This window comes from Nicotiana tabacum, chromosome 19 (genome assembly GCF_000715075.1).
Source record: "Nicotiana tabacum cultivar K326 chromosome 19, ASM71507v2, whole genome shotgun sequence".
In the NCBI taxonomy this organism is placed as follows: Eukaryota; Viridiplantae; Streptophyta; class Magnoliopsida; order Solanales; family Solanaceae; genus Nicotiana; species Nicotiana tabacum.
This window is the reverse complement of record NC_134098.1, coordinates 19,214,284-19,236,443: the sequence shown is the minus strand read 5'-3', so window position 1 is coordinate 19,236,443 and position 22,160 is coordinate 19,214,284.

Here is a 22,160-nt window from a genome sequence, read left to right as displayed (position 1 = left end):
AGATATTTTTACAGAGAGAGAGAGAGTTCCAAAAATCTGGCTTAAGAAAAGCCTGCCTCTAACTATGGATTTAGGTCCTTATATAATGGATCTCTTGATAAAACGGACAAAAAGTAAAACAGTAAAATGACCGATAAAATAATTACATATTATGGCCGACAAAGAAAAAAGAGAAAAAGTAATAAATCAAACAACTTTATAAAGTTGATTCTTCGTTATCAGAAGGCCCCACCGCTTTATTAAAGTCTTTTGTTTTCATTACCCCAAAAATTCTGAGAGATGGGATCTTTTGTCACTGAACTTATTTTTTGCCTTTATTGTTTTGTGGTTTAGAAAATTCTTCTACTCTTTCCTTCATTTTGTCAGAAATTCTTCAATTTCTTCTAAATTAATCTGTTCATATTGGCTTCCTTGGGCCTCTTCTGCCATACATGTTTCTTGATGCCATTGACACGTCATCTTACATCTCAACTTTAAAATTTCTTATTAGATATTTCTTTATTTCTTCAAAATAAGAAGCAATAATTTCCTTCTTAGAAACAACTTCTTTTTTCATTTGAAACTTTCTAGTAAGCTGCTGAAATAGACTTAATTCTTCCACTTCAACATTTGTCATTTTCTGCTTGCTATAAGCTTCAATTTTCTTCTGGATATCCTCAATAATTTTTTGACCATAAATTTTTCCTTGCTGGTATGATTGAAGTAATTTATTCTAGAATTTTGTATAAAAAAAACTCTGTTTAAACATGGGAATCTCTCTCTGGTTTGATTCACTTCTACATCCCATTTCATAATCTATTTTCTATATAATTCTATAAAGAAGTACGTTGTTGCTATACCATCGAAAAAGATATTATCTTTTTGCAAAGCAATAATCTTGGGAGATATATCCACCCATTGAGTATATAAACTCTTAAAAATTGGCGAAAGTATTTCTAAAGATGGACCATATGATATCCATCATTTACGGAATCAATTTGGTATATGTTGTTCAAACAAATTGGAACATAATTTTATGAACCAAGAGTGTTTCCTATTAGGGTTCTCATATAATAAAGTTTTATTAAAACTTTCACTATAATTTCAGTAATTGAACTTTACCGAAATTTTCCGTTGTGGATGAGTATATTCCCTCACCTTTAATGGTACAAACAAAGTACGATTAAGTTCCTATAGATCTATAGCTTAGTCTCGAATCCTGACCGGTAGAGCATGCAATTGCCTCATTGGTTGGTTTTGGATTTTTGTCTTTTTCTTTTTGAAATTATTAGATGGAAGCTTCTCAGTTTAATCTTCAAAAACTTCCACAGTTTCTCGAAAGAACTTGTCAAAGCACCACGATTTAGGATTTTTTTTAATTGCTAAAACCAACTTTTTACAAGAGGATTGAGTAAAATTAAAAATTGTGAAGTTAAGGACCCATTTGTCCATGAATTGTTTTTCCTAAAACAGGTTTATCCCAACCGGCAAAAGTACAATATTTGTTAAGCGAAATGCATGTCCAAACATAATTTTAAATACTATTTTTCAGTTTAACTCTAAAAATTATTTTTTATAAAAAATTATAATTGTTATATCTAAACACCTACTAAATATACAAAATTGCGTACTGTATACGAATGAAACCGGGACTAACGCATACCCCGATTTCCCGGTAGGTCAAACAAAGCGAGGATATGACTACATGGGATCGGAGTGGAGCTGGAAACTTCTTGTACCGAGGCCCGAATGGAGTGCTCGCCACCAGGCCTGATAAGAAAACATTCCCGAACCTAGATCGACCTTCGAGACCTCGGAAATCATGGCAATGGTTGCACACGACTAACGGAGGGCCGTGATATCCGCACCCCACCGGATATCACGGCGCAAATCTCGCCCGATGTCAGTGGCGTATCAATAATTGACGAGAAAGGAGGATTTTTACCTCTTTAAAATTGTACTAGGGATGAAACTCTCCTACTATATAAAGGGAAAGCTTTTTATTCAAGAGAGACATTGTAACACGGAAACCAAATCAATTCAAATTTATTTTTCTGCTTTCTAGTTATTGCAACGTTCTTATTTTCTTATTATTCTTTATACGCAATTGGCTTCAAATTGAGGGTCCGGTCAAGGGCAAAACTATCGTTCAACTTAAATCCGAGCCCGGCATTAACGTCATAATTGGTTTAATTATTCCCTTTGTCCTTAACTCGTTTATCTAACATTCTTAATTATATGTGTTGAATCAATCCACATATCCTTAAAACCGCGTATAAATTCAATCGATATCCGTTTTAAGGGTAAACAGTTTGGCGCTCACAATGGGGCTAAGGATAATAGTGGTGGTTTGATACAAATCTCCACAACACACTCTATTTTATACTTGTTCTTTAAGGTCTCCATTTCAGGTCAGATTAAAAATGTCAAATTTTCAGTTTGCTCACTTGAACGTTGAGGCTGAGTCTGGCCATCATGGCGAAAATAACAATCTGGCGCCTAGCAACGAGGTGCCCCCTGTTGATCCTAACGGAGTCCCAGTTGCCGACCCAGTCAATGTTAACTCACAGGTGGCCATCGATGCCAACCTGCCAACCGATCCCGAGAACAGCATTCACGGAGGAGATCGACCAATGGCTCGAGGAGTGCCCGAAGGAGAAGGTGATGAGGTTAGCCTACGGTTAATCTTCGAAATATTGCAGGCTCAACATGCGGTGATAGCGCAGCTGCAAAATCAAAGTCGCGCCCCCAGCAAAGTTGAGCCCGAACTTTCCCCGGGAAAACACCCAAAGAAATGAGAAAATCACCAAAATACCGGGTGAAGCTGAGTCCGGGGTCCTGAAGTAATGAAAATTCTTGAAGCATTAAATAAGCGGGTGGAATGAGGTGAAAAGAAAATTGAGGCAAATGACAAAAAGGTGGAGACATATAATTTTAGAGTCAATCATATCTCGGGAGCACCCCCGATATTTAAAGGACCAGATTCCAAAAAATTTGTCCAAAAGCCTTTCCCTCCGAGCGCGGCACCAAAGTCAATCCCGAAGAGATTTCGTATGCCCGATATACCAAAATATAGTAGAACCACGAATCCGAATGAGCATATGACCTCCTACACGTGCGCCATCAAAGACAACGACTAAAGAGACAACTCTGTCAAAAGGAGCAATGATATGGTACCACAACTTACCCCCAAATTCCATTGACTCGTTCTCTATGCTCGCAGATGTTTTTGTGAATGTTCATGTCGGGGCCATCAAGGTCGAGACCAGAAAATCGGACCTTTTCAAGGTTAATCAAAGAGACAACGAGATGCTCAGGGAGTTCGTGTCAAGGTTTCAAATAGAACAGATGGACTTGCCTCCGGTTGCGGATGATTGGGCTATTCAGGAATTCACTCAAGTACTTAACCCCCGAAGCGCATTGGCTTCGTAGCAGCTACAACAAAATTTGGTAGAGTTCTCGGCGGTAACTTGGGCTGACGTGCACAATAGGTACCAGTCAAAAATCAGAGTCGAAGATGACCAACTTGGAGCCCCTTATGGGTCCGTTTATCCCATCAGAACCGAAGACATGTCTAAAAGAGTCATCGATCACGAATCAAGGCCGGTCTGAGATCGATATCAACCATACATCGCAGATCATAGGGGAAACGGATCCGGGCACAACCCCACAAGAAAAGAAAAGAGGAGTGATCTAGGGACCAATAGCCGAGGTCTGATGAGCAAACATGGTTTTGACAGGTCGTTCGGAGGAAGGGAAGCACCAAATTATCAGAGTATAACTTCAACGTTGCAACCAGTATCGTGTCAGCCATTGGGCGCATCAAGGAAACCACTTGGCCTCGACCATTGTAGTTCGACCCTACCCAGATAGATCCTAACATGATGTGTAAGTATCACGGTAGTCATGGCCACAGGACCGAGGACTGCAGATAATTGAGAGATGAAATTTTCTGGTTGTTTAATAACGGACACCTCCGAGAATTTCTGAGTGATCGAGCCAAAAACCACTTCAGGAACAGGGATTCCAACTAACAAACCGAACAAGAAAAACCTCAGCACGTCATCAACATGATCATTGGAGGGGTCGATGTCCCCCAAGGGCCAATGATAAAATGCACTAAAGTATCCATCACGAGGGAAAAAAGCACCCGAGATTACGTCCCGGAGGGAACCATTTCGTTCAGCGACGAGGATGCCGAGTGCATCGTGCAACCTTAAAATGATGCGCTGGTAATATCCGTACTTATTAATAAATCTCAAGTTAAACGTGTGTTGATTGATCCAGGTAGTTCGGCCAACATCATCAGATCGAGGGTCGTTGAGCAGTTGGGGTTATAGGACCAAATTGTGACGGAAGTTCAGGTGTTGAACGGACTTAACATGGCATGTGAAACTACTAAAAAGAAAATAACCCTGCTAGTGAACACTGCCAGGACAATCAAAGAGACAAAATTATACGTGATCGAAGGAGACATGAGATACAACGCCCTATTCGGAAGGCCGTGGGTTCATAACATGAGGGTGGTACCCTCAACCTTACACCAGACACTGAAGTTCCCTACGCTGTGAGGAATCAAGAGGGTCTACGGAGAGCAGCTGGTAGCAAAGGAAATGTTCGCAGTCGATGAGGTAATCCCGATGCCCGTGGTCTCAACATCAAAGAACACGGAGCCGACCAGGAAGGAAGAAATTAAATAGCATTCACCGATATCAGTCCTGACCGAACCAGAAGATTGAGGAGTAGACGAGGAGGATGATTACGGAGTTCCTAGATCGTTTATAGCTCCTAATGATACCAATGCCACCAAATCGACAGTCGAAGAGTTGCAGCAAGTCATATTGATGGAATACTTACCAGATCGGAAGGTATACCAGGGCACGGGGTTAACTCCTGAGATCAAGAAAAAACTCATTTAATTTCTTATATCTAACATAGATTGTTTCGTTTGGTCCCATCTTGACATGATAGGGATCCTGCCGGAGGTAACCACTCATAAGCTAAGTTGGACCCAAAGTTCCATCCGGTTAAGCAAAAAAAGAGATCGCAGTCTGAGGTCAAACATACATTCATCAAGAACGAGGTATCAAAACTCCTTAAAATAGGGTCCATTTGGGAAGTTAAATACCCGGGCTGGTTAGCTAACATAGTAGTACCTAAAAAAGGAAATAAGCTAAGAATGTATGTTGATTACAAAGATTTGAACAAGGCATGCCCTAAGGATTCTTTTCCTTTACCTAACATCGATCAGATGATTGACGCGACGACCGGGCATGAGATACTTAGCTTTCTCGATCCCTATTCCGGGTACAACCAAGTTCGGATGGACCCGTGCGATCAAGAAAAGACTTCCTTTATTACTAAATTCGGCACATATTATTATAACGTAATGTCATTCGGATTAAAGAACGTCGGTGCCACCTATCAACACCTAGTAAGCTGGATGTTCGAAGAAAAGATAGGAAAATCACTAGAAGTTTATATTGACGACATGTTAGTCAAGTCCCTGCGAGCAAGGGACCATTTGAAACATTTGCAGGAAACCTTCGACATATTGAAGAAATACAAAATGAAGCTGAACCCGAAAAAGTGCGCATTCAGGGTCAGATTGGGAAAATTCCTCGGGTTCATGGTATCCAATTGAGAAATCGAGATCAATCCCGACAAAATCAAAGCCATAGAAGACATCACTGTGGTGGACAACGTCAAGGTCGTTCAGAGGCTGACCGGGCATATAACTACCCTAGGCCGGTTCATATCGATGTCCCTGGACAAAATCCATCGGTTCTTCTCACTGTTGAAGAAGAAGAATAACTTTTCCTGGACCCTAGAATGCCAACAAGCTTTGGAAGAACTCAAACGGTACCTATCGAGTCTGCCCCTGCTCCAGACTCCGAAGGCGGAGGAACAACTATATCTTTACTTGGCGGTTTTTGAGGTGGCAAGAAGTGGAGTCTTAGTCCGGGAAAATAAAGGTACACAATTTCCTATTTACTATGTCAGAAGAACTCTAGGCGAGGCCGAAACGAGGTATCCTCACCTGGAAAAATTGGCGCTCGCTTTGCTAAGCGCCTCCAAAAAGTTAAAATCGTACTTTCAATGACACCCCATATGTGTTGTAACCTCTTACCCACCGAGGAAAATCATGTACAAACTCGAGCTCTCAGACCGATTGGCCAAGTGGGCCATCGAAATCAGTGGGTACAATATCGAGTATCGACCCTGAACCGCCATAAAATCTCAAATTTTGGCAGACTTCGTGGCCGACTTTACGCCGGCCTTAATACCCGAAAATAAAAGGGAATTATTGCTAACCTCGGGGACTACCTCGGGAATTTTGACCCTTTTTACGGACGGTGCCTCGAACACAAAGGGGTCTGGGCTCGGCATCGTGTTGAAACCACCTACGGGGAATATAGTTAGGCAGTCTATTAGCACTATGAAATTGAATAACAATGAGGCTGAGTATGAGGTCATCATTGTAGGTCTCGAATTGGCTAAAAGCCTTGGGGCCGAGGTGATCGAAGCTAAGTGCGATTCCCTAATCGTGGTAAATCAAGTCAATGGGGCGTTCGAAGTGAAAGAGGAACGAATGCGAAGGTATTTAGATAAATTACAGGTAACACTGCATCAATTCAAGGAATGGACCCTATAACACGTGCCCCGAAATCAGAACAACACGATCGATGCTCTGGCTAACTTGGGGTCATCGGTCGATGTCGATGAATTATGTTAGGGAATAGAAGTACAACTCATGAAGTCGGTGATAGAGGAAGGCCACGCCGAAGTAAACTCAACGAGTTTAACCTCTGCGTACAAAGGCTGCAAGATTTAGCTTGGTCGAAGGGACATTGTTCAGGAGAATGTTCGACGGCCAACTAGCCAGATGCTTGGGGCCGGGAGATACCGAATACGCCTTAAGAGAATTTCATGAAGGCACTTATGGGAATCATTCGGGGGCGGAATTTTTGGTCCGGAAATTAATCAGGGTCGGCTATTATTGGTCCTAAATGGAGAAAGATGCGAAGGACTTCGTATGAAAATGCGACTACTGCCAGAGACACACACTGATGTTCCATCAACCAGGAGAGGTACTCCATTCGGTCCTGTCCCTGTGACCATTTATGAAGTGGGGAATAGACATCGTCGGTCCCCTACCATGAGAACTCGGTAAAGCTCAATTCATACTATTCATGACCGATTATTTTTCCAAATGGGTCGAGGTTCAAGCATTTGAGAAGGTCCTGGAGAAAGAAGTCATTGACTTCATCTGGGACCATATAATATATCGATTCGAGATACCGGCCAAGGTTGTTTGCGATAATGGTAAACAATTCATCGATAGCAAGGTAAATAAATTTTTTGAAGATCACAAGATTAAGAAGATACTGTCAACACCTTACCGCCCTAGTGGGAATAGACAGGCTGAGTCAACAAACAAGACCATACTTCAAAACCTAAAAAAGAGGTAGACCGATGCCAAAGGAAAATGGAACGAAATCCTACCTGAAGTCTTGTGGGCATACCGTACGACCTCGAAGTCTAGTACCGGGGCCACCCCATTTTTGTTGGTCTACGGGGACGAAGCCTTAATACCAGTCAAAGTAAGATAACCGAGCCTCAAGTTCCAATATGCGATAGAAGAGTCAAACATCGAGGCCATGATTACGAGCCGGGAACTATTGGATGAAAGGCGGGAGGTCGCCCTAGTCTGATTGGCCGCCCAGAAATAGCAAATAGAAAGATACTACAACCGAAGAGCCAACCTCCGACACTTCAATATCAGGGACTTGGTGTTGAGGAAAGTAACATTACACACCCGGAACCCGAACGAGGGGAAACTGGGACCGAATTGGGAAGGACCATATCTAGTTGTCAGAATTACCGGCAAAGGCTCATACAAATTCAAAGCAGGAAACAGTGTGCAACTACCGAACAACTGGAACGTGACACACTTAAAGTGGTACTACTGCTAAGGTACGAACTCAATTACTCTTTAATCATGTTTTGAATCAGACTAACATTTGTAGGCAAACGACCAAGGATAGATGTGGCTATTAGGTCTGAAAGCACGCGTTACACTCTTTTTCCCTTGAACCGATTTTGTCCCAAAATAGTTTTTTTGGCAAGGTTTTTAGCGAGGTAACAGTAAAAAGTGCTAACTTAGATTCGAAGACCGGTCTCAAATCGGAATCACTGATCGTTCATTTCATATCAACAGTATCCGATCCCTCTCGAGTTTGACCTCGAATACTGGAAGCCATTACCCTCGGATTAAGGTGTTTAGCAAGGAAAAAAGAAAAACCTTATATGCTAGAAGCTAAGGCTTGGTGGTTAGGATTCATTGTAAGGGCCAAATGGTCATATTAACCATGCTCACATAGTCCACTCTAGCCATAATACAAGTTTTATGCGCTTTTGATCATGTACTTTACACACTGAGAAATGAAAGAAAGTCCCGCCTTGCTATTACACATTTTCTTGCTTCTTCGATTCCAGATCCTAAGAGCCCACGGGATACCCCTACTCGGGGACTGTCACTAGAAGAAAGTTCGGACAACCCGAGTCACCAAATCCCGGAGGCATCAAACCTAATAGGCGGTGCCCAAATACAAAAGGCTACAGCTATCCTAAAAGCAGCCCGGAGATGTCCGAAGCTCGTAATTAGAAAGTAAGGCCTTTATAAGAACTCGAAACCTGCTAAAAGGTTACCCTCAGCAAAAGCATCACCTAAAATCACTTAAGCATCTTGAAAACCTCCGGTCATACCGACGTTTCAAAGCCTCGAGTAAACAAAGTTGTATCGAGGTCGGGCTCCGTTCGGACCTCCGAAAAATGAACGCCGTGTAACTATATTTGATTCTATGCGAAGGCATAAAAAACATTACATGAATAGAAATTTTAAAAAGATGTTGGAAAAGTAAAGACACGATATTGCCAGCAAAGGGAAAATTTCATATAAATTTCGAAGTATATTTACAAAGGCCCAATAAAAACGACATCAAAATAAACACAAAAAAATATATACATGACGGAAAACCAAAAATAAAAAAGTACCAAGGCATCTATGCCTGGTTTTCAATGGGGCTCGACTCGTCGCCGGAACCGTCGGAGCCCTCGGATCCCTCGGAACCCTCGGAGCATTTAGTACCTCGAAGAGCTCCTTTGCCTCGACCTCGAGCTTTTTGGCTTACTCGATCTCAGCCGATAGGTCGAAACCTCGGGCATGGATCTCTTCAAGGGTCTCTCTTCGGGACAACCGCTTCACATATTCAGCCTTTGTCTTTAGGCGGGTCTCAGATGCCTCCACATCGGCCTTGTACTGGGCCACCATTTCTTCGGCAACGGCAGAGGTTGTGTCCAATTTGGACTTCATTGCCTCATATTCTCTACCGAGGGTATCCCGCTCTGCGACGACTGAGCTCAGCTGTGCTCGGAGATCATCATTCAACTAAGACCATTTCTCAGCTTTGTCCTTCGCCACCCGGAGTTGGTTCTCAACCGATTCTAGCTCCGCCTTCGCGGTTTCCTTCTCTGAATCCATCATGTCTATTCTGCCTTTCCACCCTTCGGCCATGGCCTTGACCTCGTTCATCTTGACTCGGAGCTGGTCGATCAAGTCGATCTTTTGTTGGACCTGTAAGGTTGTGTTGTTAGCCACCACGACTAGCTCCTGTCCTGCAAGGTTGGACCTGGAGGTCTTTGACGGCCCCATCCTGTTGCTTACTGAGAAGCCTGTACATGTCTTTCTTCCGGACCTTCTCCTTGATCTCGAACTCGAGCTGGGTGATTTCCAAGCGGTACTGGAGGAAGCTCTCATGGTGAAGAACCGAGGCCTGCAAAACAACAAAAATAGTAAGAGACATCAAAACTTAAGTGGAATTCACAAGGGGGTGTAAAAGTGTTGATGTCTTACCCGGTTCAGCGCCTGTTGTGCCTCGTTGAAAAGACTTGACACGCCCACCTCGTTCATATTTTCCTGGTCCTCCTCAGTCACCAGGCATCGAAGGTAGCTGGCTATGCTCAATGGAGCGGATAGAACCCGAGTATCCTACGGGACCGTAAGAATGACTGTCCTCTTGCGACCGGGGTCCACACTCGGTGCGGGAAACTGCTTTACTAGTTTTGGGCTCGAACTCGGCCCACCCGCTCCTGAGGGAACGTCCTTCTTCAGGATCTCCAGGTCACCCAGCCCAAACAAATCTTCCAAAGTAGACATGTTCATGCCATCGAAGAAGGAGTGGAGAGGGTCGTCTGCACCCTGAACTCCTTCGTTTGACTTTTCCTTACCCACTTGGGCCTCTTCAAGCGTAGACTCGGTATAGGAAGGAATCTTGATGATGTCAATCACATCAGTCACGTCCTTCAGAACATGAACGATTTTTTGGGATGTCACAACATCCGTCTCCACTTCGGCCCCTCGAATCGGAAGATTGGGCTCGTGGCCCCTTCCCTCGGTCGTTACCTGCTCCCCAGCAGGGGTCAATCCATGGGCGACAAAGATGTCATCTTCTTCGGGATCATCCCTGAGCCGGTGAAGAAAGTCAGGGTCCGGTACCCTGGACTTAGTATTTTTCTTAGGCTTACGAGCCCAGGAAGATGCCCTCTTTTTTGTCTTCACCTCTGGATCCGGGGAGCCCGAGGACTTTCCTTTACTCTTCTTCTCCATCGCGGAAGCCCCGGGCTGTACCAAAATAGAGGGATCAACGGATAAGAACACATCCTTGTCCCCTTCCAGCGGCCTAAGTTTGGTGGTCTTAGGAAAACCTGCGAAGGAAAGGGAAAAAAGCCAGCATTATGTAAGTTTGGGACGTAGTAATAACTATTCAGGGGAGAGACTTACCATTAGAATGGGCCTCCCATATGCCCTTCGAAAGTTTGCGCCACGTGCGCTCGTAGTATGACATCTTCTTGCAGATTTCTTCGATCCACTCCTTGAGCTGGGGGACCGCATTGGGAACCCGGGCAACAGCTGCACGACTATAAATACTGGCGATGAGAGAAGAAATAAACGAAAATTGATACTTAAGGAAAGGCTAAACTTACGAGATGCATTCCACTTCTTGGGGAATGGCAGGAACTCGGGAGAGATTAGATCTTCAATTTTTACCCTAACAAAATGCCCTTGCCAACCTCAGTCTCGATCCTCATCGATGCTAAAAAAGAGAGCCTTGCTGGCTCGGTGAACAAGCTTGATCAGTCCCCGTCAGAAAATTAGGGGACTATACAGATAGAGTAGGTGGTCGAGGGTGAACCGAGGAGATTCGGTGTTTATTATAAAATGACGTAGGAGGATCACGATTCTCCAAAGGGACAGGTGGATTTGTTCGAGGCACACCTCGAACTCTTACAAAAGGCTAGGACTATTGGGTCTACCGGGCCCAGCGTGAAGGGGTGAGTGTAAACTCTTAAATACCCCTCCACGTGAGTAGTAATATCGTCCTTGGGCCCGGGGATAACCACGTCATTGCCTTCCCATTTATTGTCCTCGCGGAGGCCTTCTCGACCTTGAAGTCATTCCCGATTGAACGACCCCTGGGTATAATGCTTTTCATGGGGGGTTCTGGGGCCACCTCGGGAGTAGACACCTCGGCATCTGTGGCCGTGTGGGAAGATGAAGGGGAAGCCTTCTGAGGAACTGATTTGGAATTTTTAGTCATCGTGATCTGGAAAGTATGAAGATTTGAAGGAAAAATATGAAGGTTTGAAGGAATAAGTATGAAGGTTGAAGAAAAGAATATGAAGTTTGAAGGTAGGATGAAGTTCTGGGTAGAAACCTAAGAACAAATATGAAGATTTGGAGATCAAATATGAAGATTTGGAGATCAAACATGAAGATATGAAGATTTGAAAAAGTTGAGAGCCGCTAGAAAATTTGAAGGTAAAAGCTAGGATCGAAAAGTGAAAGATGTATAAAAGGTCAAAGCTTTTATAGGAAAAAATGTAATCAATACACGACGTTTCACATTCGAAGGCGACCAGTCGATGATTGATACGTGTTCGAAGTCAAAACGACACGATTGATGGGACATTTCGGCTTATCCGTCATCTGGGTTGTAACATACAAAGGAAGGAACCGGGGTTCATCTATCGTTTTCCATCATTTCGGCAAATCTACTCTCTGAGAAACGAGGGATTATTTGTATACGAGTAAAACCGGGACTAACATATACCCCGAATTCCCGGTGGGTCAAATGAAGCGAGGATATGACTACATGGGATCGGAATCGAAGCTGAGAACTTCTTGTACCGAGGCCCGAATGGAGTGCTTGCCACCGGACCTGATAAGAAAACATTCCTCGAACCTAGATCTACCTCGGAGACCTCGAAAATCATGGCAATGGTTGCACACGACTAGCGGATGGCCGTGATATCCGCACCCTACCCGATATCACGGCGTAAATCTCGCCCGATGTCAGTAGCATATCAGTAATTGACGAGAAATGAGGATTTTTACCCTTTTTAGAATTCTATTAGGGATGAAACTATCCTACTATATAAAGGGAAAACTTTTTATTCAAGAAAGACATTGTAACACGAAAACCAAGGCAATTCAAGTTTATTTTTCTGCTTTCTAGTTATTGCAAAGTTCTTATTTTCTTGTTAGTCTTTATACGCAATTGGCTTCGAATTGAGGGTATGGTCAAGGGCAAAACTATCATTCAGCTTAAATCCGAGCCCGGCATTAACGTCACAAAAGGTCAGCTTGAAGAATATAGAAAGAGACAGAAGGCCTGCGGACCTGACTTGATGTTGAAATTTTCCTAATTTTTCCTCTCCGTCTTGTATTAGGAGGGACCATATTCTTGAGCACATGGAATTCCAATATTTCTTATTTTTACATTGTGAGCATGTTTTCCTTTATTTCTTTTTTTTTTTTTGGATTTTTTATTCTCTTTTGCCTCACTTTTGAATTATCTTTGTTAATTAGTTACTCTTTTCGTCCCAATTTATGTGTCATTATTCAAATTTTGAGAGTCAAATGAGTTCTTTCTTGACTATATGCCTTTTAAATATTTTAAATTGTTAATTATTGTGACTTATAATATTTTATGCAGTTTTAAATATATAAATTTTATTTTTAAAAAACTTACAAATTTAATGTCTAAATTAATTGTAAAAAATAAGAAGTTTGACTCTCAGAATAAATTGGGACATAAGAAATAGTTTCAATGAACCAAGTGGTTGTCAATTTATTTCATTGGTATTAAATTTAATGCAGCCCTTGTTTTGGAAAGAGTAATACTCTGTATAGTGGTGGCAAAATGGATAAAAAATAATAGTTATCCGTCCATATTATTCGCTTTAAAATGAGTTGGATAATGAACTTTTTAAAAATGGATCAAATATGGATAAGAACCATATTATCCACTTAAAAAATAGATAACCAATGAGTTCAACTTTTATATTTGCAAAGACTCAAATTAGGGGTTACTTAAGTTGGGGAGACTAGGAATTCTCCCAAATTTGATCATATTCAAGAAGCCATGGATAATATGGATATCTATATTATCCGTCGGCTAACCAATTTTTTACCCATATTAAATAAGGGTCGGGTCAGATAAAATATTGCATTATCCGTTTTTGACCCGCCCATATCCGACCGACCTGCCCGTTTGCCACCCCAATTCCGTATGTTTTAACTTTTACTTTCAATCTTGCAACTTATATCTTATAAAGCGTGTTCTTAACTTAACAAAAAAATGTGTAACTAAGGCCTCATTTGCATTTTTTTAAAGATTAAAACGTCTAAATCTGAACACACATATACACATCTAGATATCAAGATGTGTATTAAGATTAAGACATCTGAATCTGAATACACATATGAATATTAAGATGTGTATTAATATTTAAATACTAAATAATTAAGACTGTCTATTTTTCCAACATCTGATGTATAAAACTTATCTTTATTTAAAAATTAATAAATATAAAATTCAAATAAAATACTAATTAATCTAATATTCTATCAATAAAATATTTTTTTTAAAAATAATATCGTAATTGGTGGTGGTGGTGGTGCTTGTGGATGCTGACTGGAGGCGATGATTTGTAGTGATTTTGGGTGATGATGGTGGCTCTGGATAGTAGTTAGTGGTGATTGGTAGTGATAATTGTGATTGAGGAAGGTGGTGGTGGATGGTGGTAGTTTATACTTTATAATATTGGACAATGGCTACTATGGTTGATAATGGCCTGGTGGGGGTGGTTGGCGGTGATTGCTGAGGTGGGTGGGTGGATGATTGTGGTTGAGGATAATGGTGATGGTGATAGTTGATAATGGTGGGTGGTTGTAGTCGATAATGGTGGGTGATGGGCGGAGGTAGTAGATAATGATGGTGGCGGCTATGGTTAAGGATGGTGGTGGTCAGTAATGATGGTTGAGTATGGTGATTATGGGTGATGCATGGTTGTAGGTGATAATGGTGGACGGTGACGGCAGTTAATAGTAAATGTGGATGATAGCATGTTAATGAAATTAAGTCTTTGTTATAAATCTTAATCATTCAGACCTATTAAGTGATTGTGAAATAAAATAACGAACACACTTAATAATTAAGATCTAAATAATTAAAATTTAAAATTAAAAAATAAACATATTTAACATCTGAAATCTGAATAATTAAGATTCACACCTAAAATATAAGATTCTTATACCACATATCTATCAACTAGTTTTTCTCAAACATGCTCGGAAATCAAAGAGAAGTTTATTAATTTGAGAAGTTCAAAGGTTATTTAGAGAAAGGACTAAATAGAAAAAGAATGAAAACTGGCATGGCTCTTCTAAATTCCATTGGTTAATATCTAATAGCCTAACCAGTAACCATGGCATTCTTCCATCATGTGTTTTCTCTCATAAACCATAATGCAAGATGTTGTACCGTCATATTCTTATCAATAATAAGTTACTAAACTCAGTGACGGATCCAGAATTTTAAGTTCGTGGGTGCTTAACTTTTTTCTTTGGCGATAAAACTAAGTTAATGAGAAAATACATAGTATTAGTATTTATGATATGCCGTGAAATTATGATGAATAACATAATTGGTGAGAAAAAGAATACGTGGTTTTTGCCGTCTTGGAGGAACTGTTCACCTTGAAGGGGTGGAACTTTGAAGTCCCTTTTTAAAGCAGATTCTTTTTGTTTCTTTTTTTGCTATAGTGAATCCGATAAAGTAAAACAAAACTAATTTAAAAAAAGGTAAAATAAAAGTAAGCAAAAAAGAATAAAAGAATAAGTAGCATTGGTTCAAAAATTGGTAAGTGGAAAGAACAACAAAGAAGACCAAATTGGGTTAAAAGGCTTGTTTTGGATGAATATTCGATCTCTCGCCCCTTACTCCCATAAAACCTCCAGCACCGTACCTTAACCAAAGCACCCATAAGAGATTTTGTTTTCTGGGTGTTTTTCGCCTTATTATACAGCTTTGTTGAACTTTCTGTATAAGCATACATGCTCTCTGTTGAGGTCAATGGGTGCTTGAACACCTAAATTCTATATGTAAATCTGTCCCTGACTAAGCTTAGTTTATGCTATTGTGTTTAGAATAATATAATATAAATATTCCGTTTAAAACACTCTGTTCCATATTTTCTTTTTTAAGAAATAAAAGAAATATTAGTTGGCTAAATGTAACGATCCGACCGGTCGTTTCGAGCATTTACACTTTGCTCGGTAGTTTGAGGGCATGAGTAGCTCCGTATGATGTATTATAACTTATATGAATCATCAGTTTTAGTTTTCAGGTTATTCGGAATTGATTTGAAAGAATGAATTTTATGGTTTAAGCTTTAAGTTGGAAGAGTTGACCAAGTTTGACTCTTATAAATTTGACCCCGGAACAGAGTTTTGATGGTTCCGTTAGGTTCGGATGGTGATTTTGGACTCGGGCGTATGCCCGGATTTATATTTGGATGTCCATAGAAGGATTTGGCACTAATTGGAGAAAGTTGGAAATTTAAAGGCTTGGAAAGTTCATAAGATTGACCGAGAGTTGACTTTGAGGATATCGGATTCAGATTATGGTTCCGGGAATTGGAATAGTTTCGTTATGTCATTTGGGACTTGTGTGCAAAATTTGAGCTCATTCCAGGTTGATTTGATATGTTTCGGCCCGAGTTTTGGAAGTTAAAAAGTTCAAAGTTCATTAAGTTCGATTTGAGGTGCGATTCATCGTTTCGATATTGTTATGTGTGATTTAAGGCCTCGAGGAGGTCCTTATTATGTTATGGGACCTTTTGGTATGTTCGGACGTGGTCCCGAGTGGCCCGGGTGAATTACGGACGAGGTTCGGATTTGGTTGGATCATTTTTGGCTAAAGTTGCTGGTGGCAGATCTGGTGTGATCGCACCTGCGGCTGGGTTGCATAGGTGAGATGGTCGCAGAAGCAAAAGAGGAGTTGCAGAAGCGAGGTGCGAGCTGGTGAGGAAGACCGCGGAAGCAGAAGTAAGGGCGCATATGCGTGTCCGCAGAAGCGTAAGACTAGCCGCAAAAAGCGGTGTGTGGCGCAGAAGCGGGAGTTGATTGTCACACCTTGCGTGTCCGCAGAAGATGGGAAATGTCCGCAAAAGCGGAGGTCGCAGATGCGACAATATGACCGCATATGCAGAAATGCTGGGCAGAAGCTATATATCGAGGTTTTCGTTCTTTTGTTCATATTTTGAGATGTGGGACTCGGATTGAGGCGATTTTGGAGGCAAATTTCATCACAAGGATTGGGGTAAGTGTTCTACCCTCGATTTTGATTATATTTCGTGATTTCATCTTCATTTGTGGTAGTTGGATTATGGGCTTTAAAGAGAAAATTTGGGATTTTAGCCTAAAGTTTCATAGAGTGAGTTTTTGAGTTTTGAATGTCGACTCGGAGTCGGATTTGAGTGAAACTAGTATGGTTAGACTCATAATTGAATGGGTCATCGGATTTTGTGAGTTACATCGGGTTTCGAGGCGCGGTCCCTGGTTGGGCTTTTATGTCGATTTCAAATTTTTGATTAAGATTCGACCTTTATCATTTGGAATTGTTTCCTTGGAATTTATTTAATGTATTTGAGTTGCTTTTTACTAGTTTCGAGCCATTCGGAGGCCGGTACGCGCGAAATGGCATTTTGGAGCATTGCTGGGCTTGCTCGGTATTGTAATTGGCTTGTTCGAGGTAAGTAACACTTCTAAACTTAGTGCTGAGGGTATGAAACCCCAAATTTCGTGTTATGTGTTTGCTGTTGAGGTGACGCACATGCTAGGTGACATGCGTGTGATCGTGCACCATGTGAATTGTATATTTCTGTGGTGCTGTGTAGTTACTTGAACTTATCTGTAATCATGAAATCTCTACGTACTTGAGTTATTGAGCTGTGATCCATTTAGAAACCATGTGTAGGCTACTTGTTTATTATGTTGGGACCCACTGAGGTCATTATTGCTGTTGAGTTATTTGCTTACATTGTAATTTCATACTGTGTCATGTTCATTCATTTCATATCATATCTCAGTCTCTATTGCTATATATTGACACATCATATCATCATTTTGGGCTAGTTTCATGGCATTGTGGGCCCGAGAGACTGAAGAGATTGATGACTGAGTGAGGCCGATGGTCTGACTATGAGGTTATTGATACTATAGCACATGAGTTGTCTGTGCAACATGCGAGTTGTCTGTGCGGATCCAGATATTGATACTATAGCACGTGAGTTGTCTGTGCAGTACGTGAGTTGTCTGTGCAGCACTCGAGTTGTCCGTGCGGATCTAGATATTGATATTATAGCACGTGAGTTGTCCGTGCAACACATGACTTGTCCGTGCGGATTATAGCGCTTGGAAAAAAGGAGCCCCTCCGGAGTCTGCACACCCCCTGTGAGCGCAGGTACCTATTGAGTGCGAGTGCGAGTGCCGAGTGATTGGGAGGACTGAGTGGATTGATACTCTGAGAGTATGTATATGGTTGTTCACTATGTTGCACTGCATTGACATGCACACTTGACATACAGTCATATAGATGCATTTTCCTTATGCTGTACGGTATCACGTCATTCATGACTTCTCATACACATTGACATGTAGGCATAGAGATGTACTTTTCCCCGTGCCATTTGATAATGAAAGATTTACTTATTGAAAAGTTTTGGAAGGAAAATCATGACTTTATAAACTTACTCATATTTTGGTATTTTCGGTAAAAGATTTGGGTTTGCCACTGATATACTTGAAAAGCATGCCTATTTTCTAGAATTGTAAACGAGTTGAAGATTATATTTCTGAGTTATTTACTGTAGCACTTTTTATTATATTGTTATGAGCTGTTGTTGGCTATTGGTTTTGGACTTTGACTTGTGTTCCAGATCGTCACTACTTTCAACCTAAGGTTAGGTTTGTCACTTATTAGGTACATGGGGTCGGCTGTACTCATACTACACTTCTGCACCTTGCGTGCAGATATTGGATGTTGATGCTACTGTGATCGACGGGAGCAAGATTTGAAGACGTACTTGCGTTCCGTTTGTAGCTGCCTCTTGTTCATGGTAGCCTTAGATTTATAAAGATATGTTTATGTACATTTCGAACAGATGATGTATTTATTTCAAACCAATTTTGTAAATTCTAATCTTAGAGGCTCATGATTTGTACTACCAGTCCTTGGGAAGTTCTTGTATAAAAGCGACTGTAATTTTATTTCTTTTCATAATAAATCCTATTCGAATTGGTTAGTTATTAATAGGCTTACCTGACGGATTGAGTTAGGTGCCATCACAACTAGGTGAATTTTGGGTCGTGACAGGTGGTATCAGAGCTATATGTTCATAGGTTCTACAAGTCATGAGCAAGTGTCTAGTAGAGTCTTGCAGATCGGTATGATGATGTCCACACCTATCTTCGAGAGGCTACAAGGCATTTAGGTTAAATTTCCCATCTTTCTTTCCTTATCATGCGGAATTGATTCAGCTTGAAAAATAACTCTTTGAATTTCTTCCACGCATTCGTGTGCGCATATGAGCGCTCGATATTAGCTGTGCATTGTCGGCTTGTGATTCCATGGATGAGGTGTGAGATGTAATTTCTGTGTGTTGATGAGGGGCCAGTCTGGAGGACTTGAGGCTGGGGTTTGACTTTAGCTTGAGCATGGGGATTTCGGTTGTGTGAACATATTCTTTTGGACTTATATATCCGGTAGTGTCCCTATTAGTGGAAATTGTGGCTGGATGAGTGGCTGGATGGCTATACGATGAGTATGATGTGACTACGCAATGTGTTTTGATGGTTTGATTATGACGAGAAGAGTTTGGTTGAGATGTAAAAAGGACTATGGGGTGCTAGATTACTGTTTTGATGTGACGCATAGCCTCAAGTTAAGAGTGTGTTGAAAGATATTTTTCGTGTTGATTAATTGTGGAGTGAAGTAGATTTTCATGTCTTGTTGCGAGTTCGGACTCAGGAAGATTCACTGATAGCATAGTAATCGTGGCTTCAAAAGGGTATATCAAGATGTCTGTTTGAGGCTAAGCAGGTGGGTTATCTCCTGCGGGGTAGTCTACGGAGGTATGATCCTTATGATGTTGTGTGGAGGCTTTCTTTTCTACCATTAAGAATAGGCGTTGTGATTTAAGTTTGGATTGGTTGCTAAAGTTGACCTGACTGTCACAAAGATGTATGCGAGCTTAGTAGATGATGGGAGGTACTATACAGTTTGTGTTATGTGAAATTATGAAGGATTTAGTTGAATCTCACTACGGTATTATGGTAGTAATAGAGGATGAGTGTTGCGAGTTATCAGATATTTTATTCTATGGCATTGAGCTAAGTGGGGGAGTCTGCTATCAACGATTTGATTTCATGCTTACGTGTTGTATTGGTTTTGGTCTGAAGCATACTCGAGGATCGGTTATGACTTGCAAAAGTTGAGATCGAGGATGGCTCGAGTAAACGAATTTTCTTGATACGGGTTATGTTACACCTTATGGGGATATGGAAATCATGAAATGATTGAGTTGTTATTCGTGAAAGATGTAGTGCACGTGGAGTAGGAAATTTCTCGGTTGCTTGAAGGTGTGGATTACTTCTTTGGGTGTTGTTGTACTAATGGGGCACATGTCGTTCATCCCCTTGATCGGTGCAATTGAGATTTGAGCGGAGTGGATGACTCTAAAAAGGGTCGAAGGGATTTAAGATTTTTATGTAGCAATTGAGGATTTGCGGATTGGTATATGGCTAGAAACTGAGATTTACATTGGATGGTATCGGAACTCGCGGTATTCTATATCATTATGGATTATACATTCCATTATAGGAAGGTGAAGGAAATGACTTTGGATTCACAGAAGATCTTTACAGAGTGGGCATCTTGGTTGTGGTACTTTTGGGGTGCTTGAGAGGGAATACAACGACTTATGGGCCTTAGCGTGAGGTTTTTTGCTAGGATCTCTTATGGTGAGCGTTGGGTAAGGATCGTGGTATTCTAACAAGGAGAAGTGTTAGCTTGAGAGCGATTCAGGAGGGACTCAGTTGTGATGGCTGGGTTATGGGCAAATAGATGTCAAAGTGTTCTCAATGGTTTCTACCATGGTTCGAGGTGTATATTCCTGTTGGCGTGGGGAGCATGTTTCGTGTTGTGAGTTTCTCCTGGATGAGATCAATGGAAGGTTCCTGGCTAATTGAGTATGAATTTCTACTGGACTCAGAGATGATTATGAGATTCTCGTAATTTTCATATGATGGCATGATAACGGTGGTGTGTTGTGTAGGATCGAGATTTGTATGTGCAAGGGTGCGATTCAGTTTTGAAGGGGAGGTCATGAATTCTTAGGCAACATGGACGGTTTTTGAGGTTTAGATGAATGCTATAACTATTTGGTATTGTGCGAGGAGAGTGTACATTTCAGAAGGTGCATTGTGTTTTGACTTACGGATGCTTCATTGATATTGCGGTACTCTCCTGGTTGACCGGTTGTTGATATTCAAATATTGTTATGTGGCACGGAAGAATTTTAGAAGCATTCCTCGTGGGATGGTCGTGTATGAGAGACGTGTTATACATTCAGGCGGTGAAGTTGGGATAAGATATGGTGATTCGTGGGTTCGACGGAATTGGAGACCAGGAGTTCTCAGAAGTGGATTCATTCGTGGTTGTAGATAGTGAAAATGTGGTCAAAGCTATCCAGATGATAGTATATGTTGTGGTTAGGTTATTGTGGACTTTCTGAGAATTATTTATTTATTTGTGGATGACTAGAGTTGATTTTGGGGCCATTGGTAGGCCCAACGAGGATGTGTATTCTACACCGGGTTGGATTGGTCGACTCCGTACTGCTATTGTTGGGGGATGTGCCATTCGGTTAGAGTGGAGCTTATTCATGCCCTGATATGATCTATGTGTTGCTCCTCTATGCTACGAGGGGTTGTGATTTGTTGGTCATAAGCACACATGGTGCGGTTCTGTTTGGGCCTTATAGTGGAATTTGAGCGAGATGAGTATTTGGGTGTGGCATGGCTGATTGCGCATTGGTTATGTTTCTTTCGGGTTTGTGTGGCATTGTGCTATTTGCTTCTCCGTGGGTATAGTCATGCACCTTGGGTATTTGATGTCGAATTGTGTGTAGTTGTTGATTTTGAGAATGATGGCTTGAGGTGTTGCATATGGACCTGTGTGTTGATGGGGTCATGCATTGCAGCTGGGTTATGTTAGGATATGATCATTTGTGTTAGATTCGTGTGTCTTGGTTTTACTATGTAAGATGGGTTTGTAACACTGCGGTTGTGGTGGTACTTGTTGAACTTGTGGGATGGTTCTCTCGTTTGAGTCATTTTCCATGATTGAGTACATTTGGGTTGTTTCTTATTGGTGCACAGATTGCGTGGGTTGTGGTTTTAGGTTCTATTGATGTGGCATGTCACTAGAGTGGTTGTGTGATGAGATGAGCTCATCGGACCTAATATGGGTGCTATCAGATTTGTTTGTGGTATATTTGGAAGGATAATGTCATTGATCGACTTAAAATTTGCTATAGTTCCTGTCGAATGAGAGGAAGCTCCATGTGGTCAAAAGTTATTGTTGTGAGCATCTGAGTTACATGGTACATCATGTGATTACATCTTGGGTTATGGTTATGGATCGATACAACTTATTCACACTTACACAGTGTGTAGGTGCGAGATTCAGATCTTATAAGAAATTCTGGATATT